General features: G+C 48.4%; 3 non-coding genes across 3 annotated transcripts; 1 reads left to right on the top strand and 2 right to left on the bottom strand.

The window, feature by feature from the left end:
• Positions 1–5,229: 5,229 nt before the first annotated feature.
• TRNAE-UUC (transfer RNA glutamic acid (anticodon UUC)) lies at positions 5,230–5,301 on the bottom strand. The gene has a single exon. It is a non-coding gene; the product is annotated as a tRNA-Glu (tRNA).
• A 1,154-nt stretch (positions 5,302–6,455) lies between these two features.
• TRNAV-CAC (transfer RNA valine (anticodon CAC)) lies at positions 6,456–6,528 on the top strand. The gene has a single exon. It is a non-coding gene; the product is annotated as a tRNA-Val (tRNA).
• Positions 6,529–15,824: 9,296 nt separating this feature from the next.
• On the bottom strand, positions 15,825–15,895 carry TRNAG-CCC (transfer RNA glycine (anticodon CCC)). Its single transcript has one exon. It is a non-coding gene; the product is annotated as a tRNA-Gly (tRNA).
• Positions 15,896–17,316: the final 1,421 nt, after the last annotated feature.

Below are 17,316 nucleotides of genomic sequence, written 5' to 3' on the forward strand. Positions count from 1 at the left end.
GAGCTTCTCGTTCCTCATCTCTAAACTGGGGAACACTCAGGAGTCCAAGGAGTACAGGAGTGACAATCCCTGCACATAGCCTGGTGCCTGGGTTTCCTGTGTGGTGGAGGGGACTGTGCGTCCTCCCCATAGACAGTGACCTCGGCTGCATGGCCACCTGTCCGCTGAGGAGGGCGCGACTCTGTTTCCTCAGGGTGTGAGGAGTACAAAGACCTCATTGCATCGGTGCTGGAGGAGAAGCCTGACTTTGAGGAGATGCGATCAGCTGCGAGGCTGGGGTAAGGAGCAAGTCTGTGCAAGGAGAAGTGGAAATATCCATGGCTGAACCGGACCAAGACTATCAGTGGGGTTGTGGGGTTGGGGTGAGGTAGGGCGTGGGGTTCTCCATGAAGTAACATATGGGTAAAACGGATCTAATGCCATGGGAGGACACAACAGTGCATGTCCAACTGTGTGTCCCTGACCCATTTTCTTAACTTTCCTGGGCTGGCTCACCTGTAAGAGAACAGTGCTGACAGCATCTCCTGCAGAGGTTCTCGAGGTCACACTCACCTGTACAAATGGTTGGCACCATCTCTGACACACATGGAATCTCAGTGATCTGCTGTACTTGCTAGACTTGCTCTTTCTTATAGACATGGTGACTGTAACTAATGGCATTTTCTAAAAAGATTTACCCTATGTTTGAAACTCTCTAGGAACGGGCAATGCTGGCCTTGAGAAAAGTAATAAATCATTTTCTAGGCAATAGCTGCTCAATTATCCAGTTCCCAATAGCACTATAGTGCTTTAAAAATGAGTAGAGAGGAAATATTTTTAAAATCAAAGAGTATTTGTAAAAGCTGGAAAACATCTCTTGTAGGAAAGTTCGTTAATGGTGCCAGTGCCATGGTGTAAATGTTAAACTGACACGACACCAGTATCCAGTATTTGTAGAGGTTCGACCCCCGTTACTCCTCTTCCAAGCCAGCTCCCAGATGATAGCCTGGGAAAAGCAGCGAAAGCTGTCCCAAGTGTTGGGCCCCTGCAACAAATGTGGGAGAAGAGGAAGAAGATCCTGGCTCCTAGCTCTGGCCATTCCCTGCCCCAGCATTTGAGGTCATCTGGGGAATGAACCAGCAGATGGAAGATCTCTCCCACACTAGCATCCGTCTATCCCTTTTTGTGTAGCTCTGACTTTCAAATACACAAATAAATCTTTTTATAATTATTGAGACCATTGCAGGGCATGAGGGCTGGTGCTGTGCAATAGTGGGTAAAGACAATGACAGCAGTAGTGGCATCCCATATGAGGGGAGGGTTTCTGGTCCCAGCTGCTCCACTTCCAATGCAGCTCTCTGCTGCAGCCTAGAAAAGCAGTAGAAGGTGGCCCAAGTCCATGTACCCTGCATATGCATGCGACCCAAATAAAGCTCCTGGCTCCTGGCTTCAGATCACATCAGCTCTGCTGTTGTGGACATTGGGGGAATGAACTAGCAGATGGAAGGCCTCTCTCTTTCTCTCTCTTTCTCTCTCTTTCTCTCACTTTCTCTCTCTCTCTCTCTCACTCTGCCCCTCTCTGCCAGAATGTAACTCTGCCTTTCAAACTAATAGATAACTCTTGGAAAAAAACACCATCTCAGGAAAATTGCTGTCCCATGAAAGGCAGGTTGTGTACATGGACTGTGGATTTGGGTGAAGCTTTCCCGTGCTCCCTTCACTCTCCTCTATGGGCCACTGTGCGTGCATCAGATGCTCTATGCCAGTGGTGGCAGGGTGACTCAGGTGAGATGTCAACCAGGAACACTGAAAATCATCTGACCCACCCAGGACTGCACTTGACACCTGAGCCCAGCGCTGTTTTCAACCTATATGCCTTTTCAAGGAGAAGCTTCTAGGCCTGTCTACACAGATGCTACAGCTCAGTTCAGACAGACGTTTAGAGGAGTTGGGCCCTCTTCCTCCCACTTATAGCCATCTGACCTCCAAACCGTGTTCATGCCTCTGACTCTGTGCACGGTCTGCATCTGTTGGCTTATGTGAGTGTGGTTCAGTAAAACCCAGGTTTCTGAGTCCCGCCTTTATCACTCTCCTCTGCTTCCATCCTCATCTGCCTCCTGTGTCTCATTTGGTCCTTGCTCCGAAGGCTCCTCGTGGATCCTAGGGTTCTTCTGCCTCAGCCCTCGCCTTCCACTGCTCTCATGCCAAGGCCACCATGCTGCATCATTGGGCTGGGCCCCAAAAGTGTGATCGAATCTCACACATGGCCCAGTCTTCCTCATATTGCAGCACCGGGTGTGAGAATGATGTGAATGTGCTGGAGCTGGGAAGCAGGTGACCATGAAGCTTGATCCCCTTCAGCCTGTCAGTGCAGCCCTCAGGCCCTGCAGTGGAGTTCAGGAAATTAGCAGGAAGCCTTCCCTTAAGCAAATGTGAATGCCTTGCCTGACCATAATTCTCTCCTGGACAGGATGCACCTCCAACCTCTACTGGCAGGTCCTGGATTCCATTGTTCAGCTGTATGATGAAAACATGGTCCTCAGGGAAAAATACCAGAGACTCCCAGTGTGCAGGAACCCTCCGTGCAGAGGTAAGTGGTGAGGGCACAGCGGGAGGTCTTTGAAAATGTTGCCTTCAATGAGTCTTCTCATGAAAGAAACTACACAGAGAGCTTTTAGGTCTTCTTCTCCCAAAGAGAACCCAACAGCAAGGAACGCGAACCTTTAGGGAATAGCTTCTGGGTTTGCAATTGCCTCCCCTACAATGGATGGAACAAATCAAAACCAAACTCCAAATCCTTCCCTAAGAAGATGGGTTGATGGGAAACATCTAAGGTATGAGAAATGAGCACTTTTCCACTTTTCTTTTTTTTTTTTTTTAATTTTTTTGACAAGCAGAGTTAGACAGTGAGGGAGAGACACAGTGAGAAAGGTCTTTCTTCAGTTGGTTCACCTCCCAAATGGCTTCTACAGCCGGCTGGCTGTGCCAATCCAAATTCAGGAGCCAGGTGCTCCCTCCTGGTCTCACATGCGGGTGCCAGGCCCAAGCACTTGGGCCATCCTTCACTGCCTTCTCAGGCCACAGCAGAGAGCTGGACAGGAAGAGGAGCAACGGGGACAGAACCGGAGACACCATCGGGGCAAGAACCCAGACTGCTGGCAAAGCAGCTCACTAGGCTAATCCTCAACATCACATTTTATTAAAGAACTTTTTGGTTATTTACTGAAGATATCCCTGGAATGCCCTAAGGAGAAATACCTTTGCAGAATGTGGCTTTCCCCTGGGCACAGGGGCACCAGCCGAGAGCTATGCCTTGCTCTTTAGTTGGCAATTTCCCTTTTTCTGCTTCTGCTCACTTCTTTCCCCCAGCCCTGCCCTCTAACTGTACGAGAACATTGACAAGTCTCACCAGGCAAAGCGTGTTCCTGTCCCAGCCAAAGTCATGCTCACCCTGTAGATCTTGTCCAGCTTCCTCCAGGTGGAAGCCCTCCCTCCGCCTTCCCTGACAATCTGTGATGTAGCAGAACCATGTTGGTGTCCAGCTTGGGTTTTTCACCTCTGGGTCATGTGGGTTTATTCATTAGCCCCTTGTCACCATGATCATCTCACAGTCTTGTTCTTGTCCAAGGACCCTGGTGGCTCTCACACTGTAGGGCTCTCCCTGTGGCCCCACCCTCCTATGAAATGGATTTAGGAAAATTTTCCTGCAAATTGTCTTCTCTTTGCTGTAACAAGGCTGTGAATGTGCATGTTTGAGATATGACTCTCATCCCGGGACCTGACAAAGACCTTTATTTTCCCCAGGGGCAGCATGGAGGGTTAACTGAGGCTGAGGAGGAGCTGGTGGGGGTCTGGCTAACTAACCTGCAGCAGCAGCTGGGAGCAGGGCTGTTGGCATCGGGAGGTGCTGGGGCCCTGTGTCCCATACCACGGGCAGCTAGCACACTTCAGGAGACTCTGCCTTGCATGTGCTAGCGCCACCATCTCCTTCCGGCCTGTGGTCCACTCCTGTCACTTCTCCCCTTCCCCTCAGTCGGGCTCCCCCTGGCCTCCATTTCCATCAGCTCTAGCACCAGCCCCAGGCAGTTGTCAGCAAGACCACACAGAAGATTGTTCATGAGTTGTTTTTGTTTGTTTGTTTATCTATTTCAGGTAACAACTGAAGTATTAAATGACTTGTTTAATTTCAACACCAAAAGTTAAGTCACCAATAATTCTCCAATTGATGAGAAAATAAAACAACAAAGCAAGTCTAAATCAAAGAAGTCACCATCTCTGAGAACCAAATTACATGGCAGGACCAATGGACCCTTTGCTTGGGGAAATCCCAGCCCTTCCATCTACAAATGTGATAGCCCCTAAGACACCAATGCCCAGATCAGGAGAGGATCCTCAAAGGCCCTCATCCTTTTCCCTCCCAACTCCAGCCTGGAAAGAGCAAGGATTTGGGTCCAGGAACGGGCAGAAAAAAGTCCCTACAGATGGTTTACCAGCTCTCTGGCACATGTTCATGTTCCTTGAATGGTAGGGTATAGAAACCTCAGAAAATAAATTTTATTTAACGTACATTTTGTTGCCTATCTTTTTTGTACAAGTTGAAATTAAAACTTTCTTTCTCCAGCTTGATCAGCAATGTCAATCCTTTTTAAAGGTGTTGTTATTTGGAAGGCACAGTGACATGCACACACACATACACACACAGAGAGCAAAAGGGAGAAAAAATGAGATAGAGATGAGAGAGAGAGAGAGAGAGAGAATCACTTTTCTTGTCCACTGACTTGTCTTTGGCAATCCAACATAAAGCTGGACATCTTTGAAACACAGGAAGCCCCAGGCTTACCAGACCTCTAGGCTAGCAGGCTGATTCAGGTAAGCACCAGGAAGACACTTCCCCCACACCTTGGTGGGGGAGGGGCCTTGGATGAGAGTGTGCTGCAGATGGTGATCTCCATGCGCTGGTTCAGTGAATGCTGACGTCCATCAGCGACAAACATAAGGCAGAGCCCCACAGTTTCCATGCTGGGCGTCAGCCTGATCTTGACATATTCCTGTTAAATTTTCCTGCTGACTTTCCAAAGCTCACTCTTTACTGCACTATAGTGATGGAGTTTAAGCCACATACCTAGTTGTGTAGCGTGGGGTATGTTGCTTGTGGGACTTGTCAAGTGACAGGCGCCAGGTGGGAAATGGAGATGACAACAACAGGCCCAGAGGGAGAGTTGGGAAGAGCATGGGAGCATAAAACGACCCTTCCCTGACCGGGAATCGAACCCGGGCCGCGGCGGTGAAAGCGCCGAATCCTAGCCACTAGACCACCAGGGACACACAGCAAGCACTGTCTGGTCTGTTTCCATAGCAGCAGCGGCTGCGTTGGACACGCGCGTCGGAGAAGAACTAATCCATGTTACCACACCTGCGCCTCGTCCCGCCTTCAGGGAAGCCCTGGGAGGCCGCCCCCTGCAGATTCCCGCCAAAGGGCGAACCGCACCGGACGCACCGGGAGCCCCTTCCCGCAGGCAGCCTGGCGTCCCGGCTGAGCTCAGAAACCACGCAGCCTTGCGGAGCAGACAGCGGGTCTCCGGGGAGGTGTGTACAGGCGCCAGGGCACCCGGGGGTGGCCGGCGGGAGGAAGACCCGAAGGCGCCCCGGGTACAGGGAGCTGAGTTGAGCCGCTACGAGCTCCGACGACAACGCACACAAAGCAGGGACACAGACGCCCGAGGGAATCTCTCCCAAGCAAGGCCTTGAGATCCACAAAGACCACCACGAGCCCGTCCCCCAAACCCTGCCGCCCCTGAGTGTTTCCATCTCAGCTGGAGCTCGGTCCCCATCCTCCCCACGCTCAGAACAATCCCAAACACGAGGGCTCTGGCGCAGGGGCGTTCCTCGATTCCACATCTAACCCGCCAGGAGCGCGTGTGTTCCTGTGGCTCGAGGACGGGCCTTGCTGTCACCCGCTCCTTCCTCCTGGTGACGGAGTTCAAGCAAGCGGCGCGGACCAAGGCGAGCAGACCCATGTCCCTCGCGCCCCCTGGGAGTGGCACTGGGCTGTCCTTGCGCGCCTTCGTCGGCTCTGTCCTCCGCTTCAGCCTCTGCCAGGCCTGCTCCGGGCGCAGGCACTGTGGCGGGTACCCGGCAGCTCCCGGGGCATCCGGAGGAGGAGCTCCAGCGGCTCCTTCGGGGACGTGCGGGGACGCAGCGTGGCGCAGGCGTGCGGGGCCGCAGGGAGTGCGGGATCCCCAGAGGCTGGCGCCCGTGCTGCTCCCGCAGGAGAACGGACACTGGCCCCTTTGTTCCGCAGGACCGTAACGTGTTCGTGGAAACGCGGGCTTTGTTATCCTGTGTGGATGGGGAAGTGACCGAAGGCGGCGGGAAGGGGACGAGAAAGGCACCACATTGTCTCATGAAGATACCAGGGCACAGGCTTCATCTGCATGGCTTTCGGGGAAATATTTTAGCAGGTGCTACCGCGGTTGGTTTCCGTAGTGTAGTGGTTATCACGTTCGTCTCACACGCGAAAGGTCCCCGGTTCGAAACCGGGCGGAAACAGAACTCTTTTCCTGAAGCCAGGAGAATAAGAGCAGAGTGAGGAGGAGAAGCGGCCGTGTCCACGTGTCCACGCAGCTCACATCAACCAGACCTCGTTTCTCTTCTCCCGTGCTGGCCATTGTCACCCCGCTCCGGCCAGGTTTACAAGAGGGAAATGCTTTCAGGTTTTCTTTCCTTTCTTTCTCACTTTCTCTCTCTACATATTTCTCTTCTTTTCTTTTAAATATTTCTTTGTTTATTTATTTGAAATACAGGGTTAGAGAAAGATGGAGACACAGAGAGACGTCTTCCTTCTGCTGGTTCACTCCCCAAATGGCCTCAACAGCTGAAGCTGAGACAATGCACAGCCAGGTGCCAGGAGCTTTTTCCAAATCCCCAGGTGGGTGCAGGGGCCCAAGGACTTGGCCATCCTCCACTACTATCCAGGGAAGCAGCTGGGACAAAAACCGGAGCCGATGGGGAAGCCAGCGCCGCACACCACAGTGTAGGCTCTTCAGGTTTCTTACAGTGAATCTTCTCCATAGGTCTCAGTCCTCTGCCTAAGCTGACACTGAACCAGTGCTTTCTGGTTTGTGAGCTCCAGAGGGGAGCTGAGGAGGGGCCTGCTTGTCTTCCCATCCTATGGGAGCACAGCGGCAGAACCCACTGATTGGTGGAGAGAACCTGAATTTAAATCTGCATCTGGATCTCAAACCAAGCTGATACTGTCAATATTCCTCAGGCACCCCGGTTGAAAGTGTATATTTACATTAACCCACCCTTAGCCTAGAGGATCCTCAGGACACTGTGAGGGTTGCACGCCCCCTCTGAAGGTGCAGGCAGCCGACAGTTTAAAACTGGAAATCCAGCGTGTGCTGAGTGCGTCCTGTGGCACCCAACCCCTTGCCCACCCTCTCTTCTGCTTTGTCCCTGGAGTTCTTGGTGCTGTCTTCACTGGTGTGCTGTCTTCACCACAGCCAGAGCTTTGCCTTCTCTCCCAGGAGAGCTTTAGTGCCTTGGTCTTAGATGGTGCTGCTTGGAAGGGCTTGGGTGGCCAGTGGAGGATGGCCCAAGTGATTGGGCCCCTGCACCCACGTGGGAGACTCGGAAGAAGCTCCTGGCCTTCAGCCTGGCACAGCCCCAGCTCTTGAGGTCATTTGGGGGGGTAAATCAGCAGATGGAAGATTTCTCTCTCTCTCTCTCTCTCTCTCTCTCTCTCTCTCAGTCTCTGTAACTCTGCCTTTCAAATAAATAAATAAATCTTAAAAAAAAGAAATCTGTTGCTTGACAGCTATAGTCCCATAATAACTTCACCACACACTGGCAAGATGAGATGTGAACAGCTCCGCACTGCTGCAGGCTCAAATGCCAGGAAATGCCAGCCTCTCCAGGATAATGGACAATCAGTAGACACTCGCAGACTAGTTTTCCTGTCACACACCATCAAACAGAGAATGCATCTCTGTCAATCACCACCTAACAGAGATCACCCCAGAAGTTCACTTGAAACATGACACTCAGAAACCCCCAGCGATGCCCCTGGTGGGAGAAATCACGATGCAAAAATTAAAAGAAAGAACTAAAGCCTTGGTCCAGGACCCAGGTTCAGCATGCAGGAGTCAAGAGCTCTGTTTCTGCGCATGGGAGAAACAGAAGAACCAAGGAATTATGAGCCCATAGCGCTAGGGGCCAGGTCAGCCTGTCGGGTGCAGGTTCCTTTGGCTCCAGTGATGCATCTCACATGGACAGATGGTCTGGGCAGAGCCCCAGCAAACATCTGGCAAGAAATACTATGGAGAGAGTTATCTGCATGCTCACTGACCATGGTATAGCAGAAGAAGAAGCATTGGCTTCTCATCACTTCCTGTGGAAGCCAAAGCAAGATCTCTGAAGATATAAAGGAAAGCAGGAGAAATAATTGCTCTGATCTCATAATGATACCTGCATGGACACAACCATTTTACTATTGCTCACTCATTTTGCAAGCTTGCGGGGGGGGGGGGTTAGATGCCTACAATTATGGGCTAGCTACATATATTACAGTACAGAGATGCTATGCATATCTACACTGAATAGAAAACCGAATTACATTGCTTTGAATACATGGTGCTGGCAGAAAACTTAACTAAAAAGTGAGTTTTGAATTAATTCAGAGCAATATTTGGAGTTCAAGAAACAAATCCCTAGGAAGATATTTATTTCAGCCATGGAAGTCCAGCATTCCATATGGGGTTCAGTGACTTTCCTACTTGTTCTTCCATCAAAAGCTCAGGAAACTTTGGGACCAAATTTTAGAAATGATACACATAACTTGGATATATCTCATGAACATAATGGGCATAATTACCCAGGGGTGGGGGGAAGCCAGGTACAAAAAAGTACACAAGGGCACTTCAAAAACTTCATGGAAAATGAAATTAAAACATTTGCTTTGGTGAAAAAAAATTTTAAATCCAAGCATTTTTTTTCATGATATGATTTTTTTTGGTGAACTTTGTGAAGACTGCTCATCTGAATGGATTTCCAAAAAAAAAAAAAAAAGTTACAGCCAAGGAAACTTATCTTTGACTGCCATTTTCCAGTATATTTTGAGTACCCTTGTACAATCATTGACATGAATTTTAAAAGGCAATTGTGAGCTCTGGTGATAAGACTCAGAATAGTGATTAACTAAGAGAGAGAGAGGGAAGGAATGGCTTGGAAAGGGGCTCCACACACCTTTCTTGAATCATAGTAATCTTCTATAACTTGACCTGGATGCTGACTGCATTTATCAGAATTAAACATACCGCAATACTCACTTCTTTTTAAAAGTGCTGTACCGTAGTGCAGTAATTTACAATGTGTACTGCAGTGCAATAATTTATTGTTCCCATAAAAACTAGGATACAGGGAGTGGAGACAAGCCAGTCTGGACCACGGCTTTTTATTTTAAACTCATTCAACTCATTTTATTCTAAACTCATTCAGTTCATTCTAAACTCAATCTGGCTTCGTGTAAAAAAAAAAAAACAGAAGAAGAAGAAGAAGAAGAAGAAGAAGAAGAAGAAGAAGAAGAAGAAGAAGAAGAAGAAGAAGAAGTCGTCTGACTGGTATTTGAAATAGCTCTCCCATCTCCCTGGGTGAGACCCCAGTGGATAAGAGTGGCCATCAGAGAAGGATGTACTTTTCTCTGGAGGGAGGAGAGAACTCCCACTTTGCGTATGGCCCTGTCTGAACACTGATGGTGTTTGCAGAACTCAGAAGGCTTCCATGGCCTAGGCAGCTCATGTCAAGGGCCTCAGGTGATCACTGACGTCACATGTAAGAGTGTTAATTGTTAAATTAACAACAGGAGTCACTGTGTACTAACTGCCCATGTAGGATCTCTGTTCTCAAAAGAACTACAGTATTAACATTAATGGTAAAACTTGATCCCAAAGATTTGCTTTGTTCTATTGTGATATTATGCATCATAAGTTCTAGTTATGTCTAAGTGTCAAACTCCATTGCCTGTGTGTTTAGGTATTTCTTTAAAGTTTATTAGGTGCCTCAAATGTAAAATCTTGTGAAATTCCTAGCTCGTATGTTTTAACATAGGGTTAGATATTTAAAGACAGCCGAGGAGATTTCTCAAAATGGCAAAATTCTGTGGACTTGGGACTCCAAGATTTGGATCCCGAGCTTTCTCGTGTAGCTTTAAAGATGCCCTGATGCAGTCTCCGTACGGAAAAGGGTAGCTGCAAAAGTTGTTCCAGAGAACTAAGGAGTTTCTAACTAAAGCTCCGGTATTGGGAATTGCTGATGACAGGACTCTATGGAATTGGAATTCCAAAATTCAGATTCCAAGCTTTCATATATAGCTTTAAAGAGGCCCTGATGCAGACTTTGTACTGAAAAGGGTAGCTACAAAAGTTGCTATGGATTCCAGGATCTGGATTCTAAGCCTTGTGTTTGCTTAAAAGCCTCTGAAACAGACACTGTGCTGGACAGGGGAGCCGCCAAGGTGTTCCAAGGAATCAAGGAGTTTGTGACAAAAACTGCAACATTAGGAATTCCTGAGCAAGCCATTCTTCAGATCCTCTTCAGATCCGTTTCAGCGTACATGACAGGGACCTTACCAGGTGCTGTTGAGCAGGACTACCTCCATGAAATTAGCATTAAACTTCTACCTCTTAAGTCTCCACAGGTGAATGTGAATGACATGACTGACTGTTCCTAGAAGCCAACCAGAAGCCTTAAGTACTGCAAAGCAAAAGGGATAAGTAAAACTTTTGCCTTTGTCTCCTTAAGGCAAACATGCTGTCCCTGCCTTTCTTAGTTATCTCTGGGGACTGTTATTGACGATAAAGCTACCTAATGCTTTATTCTATTGCAATTCTCTATACTCAAGCTAAATGCGTGTATAATCTACATAAGGATAGCCTATCACTACCCACTATCTGGGAATCTGTAAGCTATGTTGTTTTCATCTAAAGGGGCACCCACCTACAATTGGTTTTGCTTATACTAATTAACAACTTATGTTTCAGAACTCGACTCCTGGGAGTAACTGACCATGCAGGGGACACAGACCTTGGCAATGACTGAGACTGCTCCAGCTCACAAAGCAAATTTGTTAGATAGGATAGACAGAGACTTCCAGACCCTGGATAGGCCAGGGCCTGTGCTACGCCCCTCAATAAGCAGGAAGCAGTTACAGAAGAGATGATTCAAAGTCCATCCACTCCCCTTAGGATTAAAGGGATGGAGTCCCTGAGGGGGGAATGAAGTAGGCAGGCATATAGGTTAAAATCCATTAGGTCTGTGAGCTGGAAGACCACGGCTTCGCCATGCCCCTGTGTGACCTCACGCCCTACCTGATACCTTCACCAAGCCCCTGTGTGACCTCATGCCCCTACCTGGCCACACCTGGGTGCCCACCAGCCAATCAGGTTAATTAACCACTCCCCTTTGGAAGTGGGTTAAAAGCCTGGGACACGGTTTCTCCAGGCCCCTTCTCTTCTTCCCTGGCCTCTTCCCAGGTGGGGGCTTGCTATAGTCCTGAGCCTCCAGGCTTCCTGGGCTAGATGCTCCTCCACGTGGCTGGTTCCTTGTGCGCGGTATGAACCCAGATTTCTCTCTCTTAAAAAAAGCTCTTATGCACCTTTCGCACTAAAAAAAAAAAAAAAGCCTCTCCCGGGAGAACTGCTACAGCCACATTATTTCATTGGTGGAAGCGCCTGCTGCGTGGTCCTTGAGAGGCAACAGTTCACCGTTGGGGGTATTTCCCGTCCAGTTGTGACAAAGAGCACGTCTAAGTTTCCTTCTTTGACGCGACCTGCTCCGGGTTTGTGCACGGTGAGGTTTACTCCTCTTCGGATCGCTTCGAGCCAGGGACCTCCCTCCGCGCCAGTGGCTGCAGGAGTCCAAGCCAAGCGACACCGGTCCCTTCGCTAGCTGCGGCTGGTAGGCGTCGCGGTGTCCCGGGCTCGAATTGCAGACCTCCAGGCTGGAGAAGCTTGCTGGCAACCAGTGTGCCGCCTATCATTTGGCGACTTCAAAAATAAAACGAAATACGCTCTTCGCTGCCTCCTTCTTGGACCTGTAGAGATCCTTGAGCGTTTCTCTCCCATGCGCGTCTCCGCTTCTTCCTCCCGCTTTTTCCACACAGTCACGATTCCCACGCCTGGGATCTGGCCGGTGCTTCCCCGCAGGCCTCCTGGGAGGTCTCCTTGTCTCAGCGACGCCTCTGCTTTCTTTGGCTCCTTTTCCAGCGTCTGCTTTTGGCGCGGTCACTCACCCGCACCAGTCGCACCGACCTCACGGACTCCGCCGAGGGCAGCCGGGCGGAGCGCGGAGTGGGAAGCGCCGGCACAGAGCCCACGGGCGCGCTCGGACCCCGTGGGCCCCAGCACGGCTCCCGCGGACTCGGTGGCGGACTCGGGCGTTCCTGGCGTTCCGAAGCAGGCGAGGGGTAAGGCGGGGCCAAGGCCACTCGGCAGCCCTTCTGGTGTCAGGGTTTCTAACGGGACAGACGCGACAGGGTCCCAAACACTCCCGAAGCTTGGAGTTTGCAGTTATCTTGCAGCGAGGAGGCCAAACCTAGGCTTTCAGTGAATGCCTAGTGTATTCTGAAACCGGAAACATGATACTTCCCGTGTCTCTGTGGCGCAATCGGTTAGCGTGTTCGCCTGTTAAGGCGTCAAAGAAGGTTGGTGCTTCGAGCCCACCCAGGGACTAGTCAAGCTTTACTTGTAAAAGGAGGGTTAGTGCGTTTGTGGTCATTGTTACAAATATGTTACTGAAAAGAAGACAACAACCTCCTAACCTGGGTGTCTTGTCCACCAGATAGTACAATCTTAGCGCAATCTTTGTCAACTTGCCATTCAGAAACATCTCTCTAAGCATGCTCCACATAAAGACCATGGCCCCTTTTCACTTGTGCCTAACATAAGAAAACTATCACGATCCACAAACCAAGAGGCTATTCTTCCCATTAGCATCCTGTAACTTCAATGCTATTGTTAAGTTGATACATCTTATGTGGTAGGAGTAAGGAGATGAGCAAGAGAGACTAACAGGGAGAGAGAGGAAGTGAGACAGAGAGAGAGAGAGAGAGAGAGAGAGAGAGAGAAAGGAAGAAATACTTGTAACTATTACATGCTTGTTTCTGCAACTGGTCTCATACAAGTCTGGTATTTGTAACTGCCTTCTTTCACTCAGTTCCATGTTCCTTTGCTCTCTGCAAGCACCTCAGCTGGTCTTTGTTATTCACCTGGTGTGTGTGGGTGGGGGCGGGGTGGGGGTACATGAACCTTCATTCCTGAAGTATCTGGATCATTAACAATCCTGTCTGAATTGAGCTGGTTTGGTTTTCCACTGACTTATCTCAGGACACGGTTGCTCTAAGAGATGTCTAAGAGATGTCCAAGGGATCTCCTGTGCTTAGACATAACTCTTCCTTGCCTGCCTCCATGGATGGAGAAGCAGTTCAACTTGCCCTTGGCAATCAGGGTCCACCAACCTAGCCAGCACGGTAGCTTCCTTTTTTGCTTGTGGATTCAGAGGCATGAGACGCCCAAAGTGGCTGAGTGGCAGTCTTAATGTTCGATAGAATCATTGTCTGTTGATGGGTACATTCCTCCCTTCTGAACTAAGACTTCCAGACCAGAAGAATGTGAAGGCAAAGGTAGAGAAAGCCAACTATTGCTGATGTATTACTAGCAGTAATAATGAGTGGTGCTGCTTCCATTTCCACTCCTTGGTCCCTGGACCTGTGAATCCTGGCTATGGGAGAAACAGCACCGCCTGGTGAATGGTTGCCTGGAGAACCTTGTCCCACATAGCTGGCATGGTAACTGAGGCTTCAAGAGGTCATTCCACTGTTCTAATCAGACCAGAGGCTTCAGGATGTGAGAGAATGTGGTGAAATCAATGAATTCCATGAGCCTAGGCCCACGGCTGCAACTCATTTGCTACAGAGTGAGTTCCTTGACCAGAAGCCACGCCATCGTCACCACACTGTGAGTAAGGCATTCAGAAAGTCCATCCATCCAATGTTACGACTCCTTCACTATAATCCTATACCCTTAATATCAATTTCCACATGTATCTCATGTGTTTCTGTCTTTGTAAATTGGAAGAGTCACGTAGCTCTTTTGGAATATACTGCACCTCCTTAGGGGTTTAGAAGACAAGTGTGGGTGAGTCCATGAGGACTCCATATTCTGTTCTGAGGCCATTGCCTCAGAGCAGAGCACTGAAGGCTCCCCAGGCAGAGTTGAGTGAATCTCCTCCAATGCGTGTTGAAAGGCTCCTTTACTGGCAAGGAGAACACAGCAAAATTTAGAGCTTTGATGCCTGCGTCTTCACCTGGCTTTTCTCACATGTGCCGCTTTCACTTCCCATGATTCCAGCCCTTCTCTATCGACTCCCTCACTTAACAGTGGACACCGTGCAAGTTGGGTGCCAGAGTCCAGCTCCAGCCAGTCCAGCATTTCCTGAAGGTGTGAGAGGCGTTGGCACAGGAAGAAATGAGAGACACACTCACAGCAAGGCTGAAGGCATGGCTCTAGCTTTCAGGTACCAGACTTATCTTCATAGCATAAATCACATGTGATTCTTTCTTCTTACAATAGCAAGTCTGTTGTCAATTTCCTTAGAACCATTGACCTTGTATTTTATGGTGCCTCTAGATTCTATGTCTACATCTAGTTACAGTTTCTTTGATTTTCCGGGGGCATATTTAGAGCATGGGTTACAATCACAGACAGGTGCGAGACAATGGGCTGCCCACACAAGCCAAGGCCTGGAGTGCTGTCCAGCTATGCAGAAACTGGCTACACAAGCTAGAATAGTACCTGCCTAATCTAATGTTTACCAGAAGCCCCAAGTTCAAAGCAGGCCCTTTTTAAAATGTATACCCTCTTTTGTAGTTCTCTCTGTAACTCTTTATTTTCTTTATTGCACTTAAAATTAGAAATGCAGCAATCCTTAGCAGAACCACCAGGAAGCTCTGGCTTTCTTATGCAGAGTGTAGTTCCCATCAAATCTAAAACCACCAAGAGGACCACAGCTGTCATTCTCACGCCTTGCTGAGACACCTTCTGCTGTGACCTTGTCAGCCAGCCTAAGTTGCCTTGGCCTCACCAGTTGGCAATTCAGTTTGCTTTGTTACTCAGCCCCTCTTCTCAGGATGTGTGGTTTCCCCCAGTCTCAGCTCTCAGGCTACAGGGGATTGAGGTTCTTTCAGGGAAGAGAAAGGAAATTTTAGGTCGCTTATCTTCGGTCAGGAGGTCTACATGTTCTTCCTCAACATTTGACTGTTGTTTAAAGATAAACACTTTGTTTTCTTTTATTAAAGATGTAATTTTCAGGCCAACACCTGTTGACACACACACTGCGGGGGACCTGGACCCATTCTCAGAACAGCATTGAACTTACGGAGGCAGAGATGGCAGCCCAGGCCAAGAAATCTGGTTCACAGTGTCTGTGCCCCAGGCCCTCGGGTGCGCCCCCCGGCTCCGAGGCTCCTCTCCTGCCACAGAGAGGCGGCTCAGCGCTCAGCCCAAGGTGCACTCTGTGATCAAGGACCTGGGTGTTCTTGAAGTTTTCAGGGACCGTCCAGGAGCCTAGGTGGTAGTGGCAGTGGCTCCAAGAACCAACATTCCAAACTGCAAAAACTCTCCTACGCTCTTATTGAGTGTAGTAACTTTGAGATATCACTAAAATTGTGTTGCTGCTTCATGGGCTCTTGTCATCAGTTCAGGATCGCCTAGACAAGGGTCCTAGCACCAGCCTATTCAGTGCAATTTTGCAGAGAAGTGTAAAGATCCCAAAAATGCAAAAGACATACCTGCATTGGCCGGGAATCGAACCCGGGTCTCCCGCGTGGGAGGCGAGAATTCTACCACTGAACCACCAATGCACCCACCACTGCTATATTCAAAGTGGTCACTCCTGAGAGTATCCCCAAAAACAGCCATTGTTGCAAAAGAGGTTTATTGTAGTGTTGAGTCAAAGCTAACAAACGCACCCACACAGAAGTATTTTAATAGAAGACTTTCACAAAACTATCAATATCAAAATGTCTAACTTTACCTGAAGCAACTCAAAAAAGGTTCTTTCCAACTCTATGACAGATCTCCACAGTGAAACATCAGAAATTCATTCAGGTTGCTTGTTTCTACTGCTGTCTTCAACGGCCAACCTCAAAGTGTTGCTTTAGTGGTTCTTAGAAGGTGACCTAACTGGTAGGGGTAGGTAAGTAAAGTTCTGATCAGAGGAGAAAGTAGCAGCAGCAGACGCAAAAGAAAGGAAACCAAAGGACAGAATCAACATAGAGAAATGAAGAAGTCAATTTTGGTTCATGGAATTGTACTTTGTAGGATGTATGTTTTTTTTTTTTTCTAAAAGTAATAACCAATCTTATGATAAAAACATGGTGTCTATTTTATATGATGTTTAAAGCATGTACAGGGATGTGTGATATAAAAAGATCAACAACTCTTGAGGTCAATGTTGATTTCCAATTTCCAATTTCCAATTTCCTCAATTAGTATGCTTTAATTTATCAGCTATGTAAGGATGTGGATTTTTTTTTAAACTTTTATTTAGTAAATATAAATTTCCAAGGTACAGTTTATGGATTACAATGGCTCTCCCCCCCCCGCCATAACTTCCCTTCCACCCGCACCCCTCCCATCTCCCGCTCCCTCTCCCATTCCATTCACATCAAGATTCATTTTCAATTATCTTTATATTCAGAAGATCGATTTAGTATATATTAAATAGAGATTTCATCAGTTTGCACCCACACAGAACATAACGTGTAAAATACTGTTTGAGTACTAGTTGTAGCATCAATTCACATTGGACAACACATTAAGGACAGAGATCCCACATGAGGAGTACGTACACAGTGACTCCTGTTGTTGACTTAACAACTTGACATTCTTGCTTATGGCGTCAGAAATCTCCCTAGGCTCTAGTCATGAGTTTCCAAGGCTATGGAAGCCTCTTGAGGTCGCTGACTTTGATCTTATTTAGACAAGGTCATAGTCAAAGTGGAAGTTCTCTCCTCCCTTTAGAGAAAGGTACCCCCTTCTTTGATGGCCCATTCCTTCTACTGGGATCTCAGTCGCAGAGATCTTTTATTTTAAAGAAATGTTGATGGTTGAAATGTTAACATATTGGTCTTTTGATGAAGTTCAAATAGTTGAGAGTTCTGTACCCAGTTCTCCCTGGGGAAAGGAAGATGAGGAGAAGAACCTGGAGAGTTGTTGTTCCCCAAGTCAGGTCTGGGAGTCCTGACGGCTTTGGAGGACAGGAGCCGTGACAGGGGATCGT

This window comes from Oryctolagus cuniculus, chromosome 7, assembly GCF_964237555.1.
Source record: "Oryctolagus cuniculus chromosome 7, mOryCun1.1, whole genome shotgun sequence".
NCBI classification, from domain to species: Eukaryota; Metazoa; Chordata; class Mammalia; order Lagomorpha; family Leporidae; genus Oryctolagus; species Oryctolagus cuniculus.